General features: G+C 41.8%; 1 pseudogene; it reads right to left on the bottom strand.

The window, feature by feature from the left end:
- Positions 1-6,325: 6,325 nt before the first annotated feature.
- Positions 6,326-6,422, bottom strand: LOC115872433 (annotated as a pseudogene).
- Between the last annotated feature and the right edge of the window lie 387 nt (positions 6,423-6,809).

Raw genomic sequence — 6,809 nt, 5'->3', positions numbered from 1 at the left:
AGGACTCTGTGGCTTGGTGTCGGACATATGGGTTAATGTTGGACTTGTGGGCTTGGGCAGCACTGGGTTGGGATGTTTTCTTGATGTGCACTTAACCTATATATAAAGCTCTCTCTTATACATGAGTTTCTGTGGATCTGTTTCTCTAAAGTACCTGGACTAACACACACACACTGTGATATTAATATTGGGTTCAAATGTACCAACAATTGTGAGAATGGTGCAGGTCTGGGCAGTATGTTCTACAGAGGTTGTCTATGGCAGGAATTGACTTAAAAGGTACCTAACATCAAGGGCATTTTTCTTGCTCTCACATTCATCTTTATTCTCTGTGATTTTTATTGTCATACTATATTCTATATATTCCCCTGTTATTTTTGTCTTTGTTTCTTTGAAAATGTAAAAATAGAATACTTTTGTAGCAAAGTGTTAGTTGTTTTTGTTTTTTGTCAGTCAAGACTAGCTGCAATCAAGATATTTAGCATTCCAATAGGGGTTAAATTTTCTTTTTGCCTTCCAATTCACCCACCATCTCTAGATTTAACCAGTTATGAAATAAGCAAGAAGCTGGGTGTGGGTGTGGGTGTTTAGATTTTCCTAGGCTTCCAGAACCTAGAAGAGTCTACATATTTTAGAAGACTTTGGAAAGTCTGCCTCTTGACCCCATGAGTCATTTCTAAAACACGCCCCAGCAACTGGCTGCCTGGTCGGTTCCCTGGTTGTACCAGACTTATTGCCTTACTTGCATAACAGATGTGTTCCTATAAAGTTTCATGTTACCTGATCCACATTTAGCCCCTACTCCAATATTTTAGGGAATTTTGTAGTAAATCCTTCAATACTACAAAGAAATGGCTTCACACAGCATGCATTTGTTTTGAAATCAGATTTTCTTCTATCAGGAATTGTGCATTGTGAGATCTACCTGTATTTTGCTTATGGAATCTAAATTCACAAAATCAAGATTAAAGATTTTGCTCATTTGAGGAATATGGGAAGATTTCTTTTCAAGGGAAAAAGCCCTCCGTGCCATGGAGTTGATTCTGACTCAGGGGGAAACTGAGAATCACTATGGGATATACATGATGCTGTCTGTCCAGTTGATTCCAATTCACAGCAACTATGTAGCACAGAGTAGAACCGCCCCGTAGGGTTTCCAGGGCTGTCATCTTCGAGGTGCGCTGACTCAGCATTCGACTTGCGAGTAGCTCGATGGTGAGTACTTATCCTCTCAGGGAGCACTTAACCAGTGTACCACCAAGGCTCCTTAGATGGAATATCAGGGAATGCTGTTTTGAATTTGGTGATAACAATGGAACTTTTGTGAAGGATTCATTTAGTCAAATGCTTTGTGAAAACAGAGTTAAGTCAAACCGCATTACCACATGCTAGGAATTTTTGGAAACACAGTGGAACATTCCAAGATAAAATATTAGGTCATTTCAGGGCTTGAGGTGGGGTAAAGTGAGCTAAATTTGTCTTCTGTTTTTCTGGAAAGCTAAATCGAGTGCTGGAATGGAAAGGGGGCTCAAAGGAGCAGGAGGAATCATGGATGATTTGCTCACTCAGCAGATATATATTGAGTGTTGTCTATGTGCCCATTTGACAAGTTGTGGGTATACACCAAGGGGGATAAATGACATATTTCTTACCCTCATGGAGTTTGCGTTCTTCGCAAGTATTTTCTTCTGCAGTACTCTGCTTTACTCATTTATCTACAGTCCTGTTGGTACAGAAGTGTTGGGCTGCTAGCCACAAGACCAGTAATTCGAAAGCCCCAGCCACTCCTGTTAAGTTTTATAGCCTTAGAAACCCAGAGAAGCAGGTCTATCCACTCTTATAGGAGTGGGACTTGACACAATGGCAATGGTTTCTTGGCTTTCAGTTTGCTTATTTGTGACCTAAAGTTGTTAGACTAGAATCCACGAATGATCTATCTGTACAATCTCTTCTAGTTGGAAACATCTTTGGTCTGATGGGAGTAAGTCACAAAGTGTTTACACGTGTCTCTGTGATCACTAGGCGATTGAAGGCCAATTTTCGCAGTATTACATTGGCCTTATTCTTGTTAGGATGCTCTCAAACGAAGCATCCAATCAAAACAGTGGCCCCCCCAAGGGGATCTGCTGCAACAATGAAGTTCAAGGCAAAGAGCTTGGGTCAGGAGGTTATGGTGACTATTTATTTATTTTTAACTCTAAAGGGATCATCTTGATAGATTTCCCAAAGGACACAGGATCAAGGTAAGACTTCATTATGAAGAACTTCCAAGAAAATTGAAAATGCATTAGTGAGAAAAAGTCCGGGAAGACTGCACTATGTATTCCACACACCTTCCCCTGCCTGCCCCATCACCACACAGCACCCACTCATTCTTCAAGGGCAGCAAGTACTGTGCTATGAGAATTTCATCAGGAAACCTTTCCTCCTCTGCCTTACAGTGTTTATCTTGCCCTTTCGGACATCTTTTTATTTCCCAAACTCAAAAAATATCACAAAGGAACACAATCTGGGTCCCTCAAGGATGCTAAGATGCCTGTTTTTATACAATGTCAATCAAGAACTCACGGGAAGAGAGATAAAGAGGCAACACTGACTTCAGAAGTGCATATACCTAGATATGGCGAAAAAGTCTAGCTTCACATTTTGATACATTCTTTTGATGAAGGTTTCATAATAATACATATTTTTACTTTATTCTGGCATAATCCATGAATGAGTATCTCTTAAATAAGACAGAACCACTGGCAGGTTCAGCATTGTGAGAGTTTGGGGGTTGTGAGGGGATTGGAAGAGAGAGCTAGCCAGGATCGAATTTAGCTGAGCTCGAGTGTTAGTTAAGCTAATGTGCAAGTGGAGATTTAAATGAAGGGTCAAGCCTCCAATCATCCTTGGCATCTTCTTCCACCTCTGACTATCTTTCTGCTTTTCTTTGCTTCTTTGTCTTAGACTGGTATCTGGGACAACTAAATCGATAGGATGGGTGGGCAAGGTCATAGTTAGTTCTGGATAAGAGAAAAGGAACTCATGTAGTTCCATTTTGAGTAGTGAAGAAACAGGGGCTGGTTTCCAGCCACGTGACATAAAAAGATGAAAATCCAGCACAACTGAAGTATGTGTTCTCCGGAGTTTTCTGGGTCCAGGATGAGAACAAAGAACCCAGGGAACTTTCCAGCAGGGCCTGTACTGTCCTCTCCTGGGATCCATAGACACATCAGGTGAAAGGGATCTTAGAGAATGAACTCAACATGGACCGCCTTTGTGTTGGTCTTCACAATGCCGCCAAAGCTGTGCTAGTGGGAAATGGACTGCGCTGATGTTTAAACACATTCAGGAATGATGATGACCTAATTTCCTAAAACTATACATTTCGGGTGCTCAACAGATCTCCCCATTACAAATCTCCTCTCCATGGTTAATCTGTCTCCCATTTTACAATTGCTTCCTATTTTCTCCTCTGCCATTTCTCTTCCTGATAAAGACAAGGAACCCATCATATGTATGTCCTCCCCCTCCCCCAGTGAAATATTGTACCTCCTTCACGCTTCTTTGCAAACAGTACCGGGTCTGAGCACTGGCGGTTTAGAGACAGCGTGCAGTTCATTGCACATCCCAGAAGATTCTCTCTGTTATTGTCTCTCTGTGCGCGAGTCCTGGAACACAACCTTAGGAGCATCACTACATTCATCCCCCACGTTGAATACAGTAATTTTGAATTTCGATTTTCTCTGGGTGAGGCTGGGGTCATCCGTTAACATCATGAACACAAATATGTTCTTGGTGTTATCACTGAATTGCTGCTGAACATATGAACCCAGGACTTTCTCAATAGCTGTAACTCCCTGCTTATCGCGTTTCCTGTCTGCACTCATTTGCACGTTAGAGCTCCTTCCCCAGGCATCGCATCGCTGGTCCCCAAGGCTCTGGACATCTGTATTTGAAGTCAACGTCATGCTCTTTTTTCATATCCCCCAGCTCCCTCAGGGAGTGGATACGCCTTGACACCAGGGAGCACCGTCCTTTGGATGGAAGGGCCTGTTCGAATGTGCTTATTTTTAATCTGTTCAAAGCTTTGGATAAACCTCTTCCACTCTGCACAAATCTCAACGACTCACAGAGACACACTTGGGACTTGTTACATCGCATGCACATAGCTTCTGCCTGGGAAACGCATATTGCAGAATGTTTGTATCTCTTATAATCCAAGAGAGTGAATCTGCTCCACATAATATTTCATCAAAATAGCAACTCATTAGAGAGCAGTTACTTGTAGGCAAGTGTGTCAGGGAGCTCGTGTTGCCTTTTGCCAGTTGGAACAGAATGCTGTGCTGTCAGTGAAACCCGCTCGCCCGCCGCCTCCTTTGACCGAGCTTAGCAAACTGACAAGTATGAGACCGAGTTGAAAGAGCGGTGACTTATCAGATGATTCCCAGTTAGGCAGATGGTGTTTTGGATTTCATAAGTGAGGCTCCTTAGCCTGTACATGCCATTTTATGAGCAAAAGAAAACGTTCTGAAATGTTTCTCTCATTTTCACACCAAATCAAGATGCGCATAGAAGGCCCGTTATCTATTTCAAGCAGTAGTATATTAGCCCAAACTGTACCCTTGGAGTCAATTCCCGGTCTTGGCCACCCTGTTGAGCAGGGTAGCACTGCCATATAAAAGCAGATGGACACATCTTTCTCCCGAGGAAGAGCCAGGTGGATTCAAAGCACAGCCATTTTTATTAGCAATCAAACACTGCAACTATGACCGCACCAAGAGAGTCCCTTGGTGCTATACTGGGGATGGGGGACGTGGGGGGGTGTGTGTGGTGGAGGTTGGGGGCTAAACACCAGTGAACAGACAAGTTGCTCTTGGATCACAAAATGTGAAAGTCAAGGTACAAAGTCAAGTTAAACAGTTATCTAAACACAGATAAAGAGTCCGAAAGCAACCTCAAAAAAATGAACCCAATTTCTTCTCTCAATCCATTGTACTAACATACACTAAATTAGACAGGTAGTCAAATGGGCTAAAATCCCAGCTGTTACCTGCTAGACAAATGTGACTATAGAATAAGCCACTTGCTTCAACTTTTGTGTCCTTATCAATAAAATTGAAATGATAAAATCTGTTTCAGGGAGTTGTGAGATTAATAAAGTAATAATAAAATATAGCTACAGTTTATGGACAATAACTGGAAGCTCAATAAATGGGAGCTTTTAGACATTGGACTGCTAACTGCAGGGTCATCGGATCAAGTCCACCAGCTACTCCATGGGAGAAAGAGGAGGTTGTCTGCTTCCGTAAAGATTCACAGACTTGGAAATCCTCTCTAGGATTTCTGTGAGTTGGAATTCGCTGGATGAGGGTAGATTTTATTTGGTTGGTTGGTTTATTATAATCACCACCTATGAAATTTTTCTATTTATTTTCTTTAATGGTTTCCACTTCATAATAAGTGCATATGTAAAGAAATATATAAAGAGATTCTCAAGCATTGCTGATTAGCTTTGAGATGTTATTTAACTGCAAACACAATGAGAGCAGGGGATGTGGATCCAGTCTCCCTCACTTTCTCATCCCCGTTCCATCCCCACTGCATTCTGGATTCAACTGTATCCTCCACTGTTATCTTGAAGTCCTTGTTTGGAAATAGGCGTTTTGAAGATTTTATCAAGTATGTTAACATGAGGTTGTGACAGAGTACAATTGACCTGAATCCTAGATGACTTATAAAAGCAAAGAGACACCCAGCGTTACAGAGGACTTCATTTGACCCCTTCAGCTAGAAGCCAGGGAGCAGCCCAGCAGCAGACACCGGGGCGCAGCCATGGAACAGTCTCTCACGGAGCCTCAGAGCGAGGCAACGTGGCTGATATCCCGATCTGTGCTTTGGGCTTTCAGAATCATGAGACAATAAAGGTCTGTTCTTAGCAGCCACCGATTTGTTTGTTTGTTTTTGTTACAACAGCCCTAGGAAACAAATACTCTCTTCTCTTTCCCCCTCCCTATCTTTCACAGTCTCATGGCTTACGTTTCTTATTACTACACATTGCTGATACTATACTCTCTCCCTTAATTGCTTCAGATTTTTCTCCTATCAGTTATTCTTCCTTCTTAATTAGGTCTCAGCTCTTCTCTCGAGTTTTATGTTTTACTCCTGGGAATGCATGCAATCATGAAGCTGGTCTCTTCCGTCTTCAGTTAACCACACCTCTAGGATTTTATATCCCAGAGCTGTGTTTCGTGCAATTTCCTAATATAAAGACACGTCGCTAATGAACCAATGGGAAGAGTGTGGAAAGAAGGTGGGGCTTTTCAAGATTATTATTATTTTTAAAAGTAGAAGACCACCAACTTGTATGTCATCTTTGTGCAGGGGTCATACTCATCTTTGTATCATTTTAAGTGTACTGTAGTTCACATGCTGAAGAAGCAAACATGCAGCATGTGTATCTTTAGGAAATGTCCCCAGTAAGCCTTCTCATGAGACAAATTTAGGAAACGCCTCCCTCTTTAGCCAGGAAAATGTACACGGCTTGCAGGCCTCAGGCAGCCAGATTGAAAGTGTGGATCTGAGAGAGATGAGTGGGGGAATGTGGATGCATCTTCACCAACTCGTGTCCTTTCTACGAAAGGGAATTCGCTGGGTCATGGGCTAGAGAAGATCATCTTGTTCCTATTAGAAAATATATTGTGGAAGCTTTAGAATTTATGCACACTATAAATATAGGAAAAATATAGGATTTTGTATTTTTTCATTTGAGATATATAAATTATTATCAAAGAGGACAAGTAAATTGGAATAACAATAAGAATCAT

The sequence above is a fragment of the Echinops telfairi genome, unplaced genomic scaffold, assembly GCF_000313985.2.
Source record: "Echinops telfairi isolate 266 unplaced genomic scaffold, ASM31398v2 ScPeMD7_7424;HRSCAF=8462, whole genome shotgun sequence".
Lineage (NCBI taxonomy): Eukaryota > Metazoa > Chordata > Mammalia > Afrosoricida > Tenrecidae > Echinops > Echinops telfairi.
This window is presented reverse-complemented; position numbering and strand designations above follow the sequence as displayed.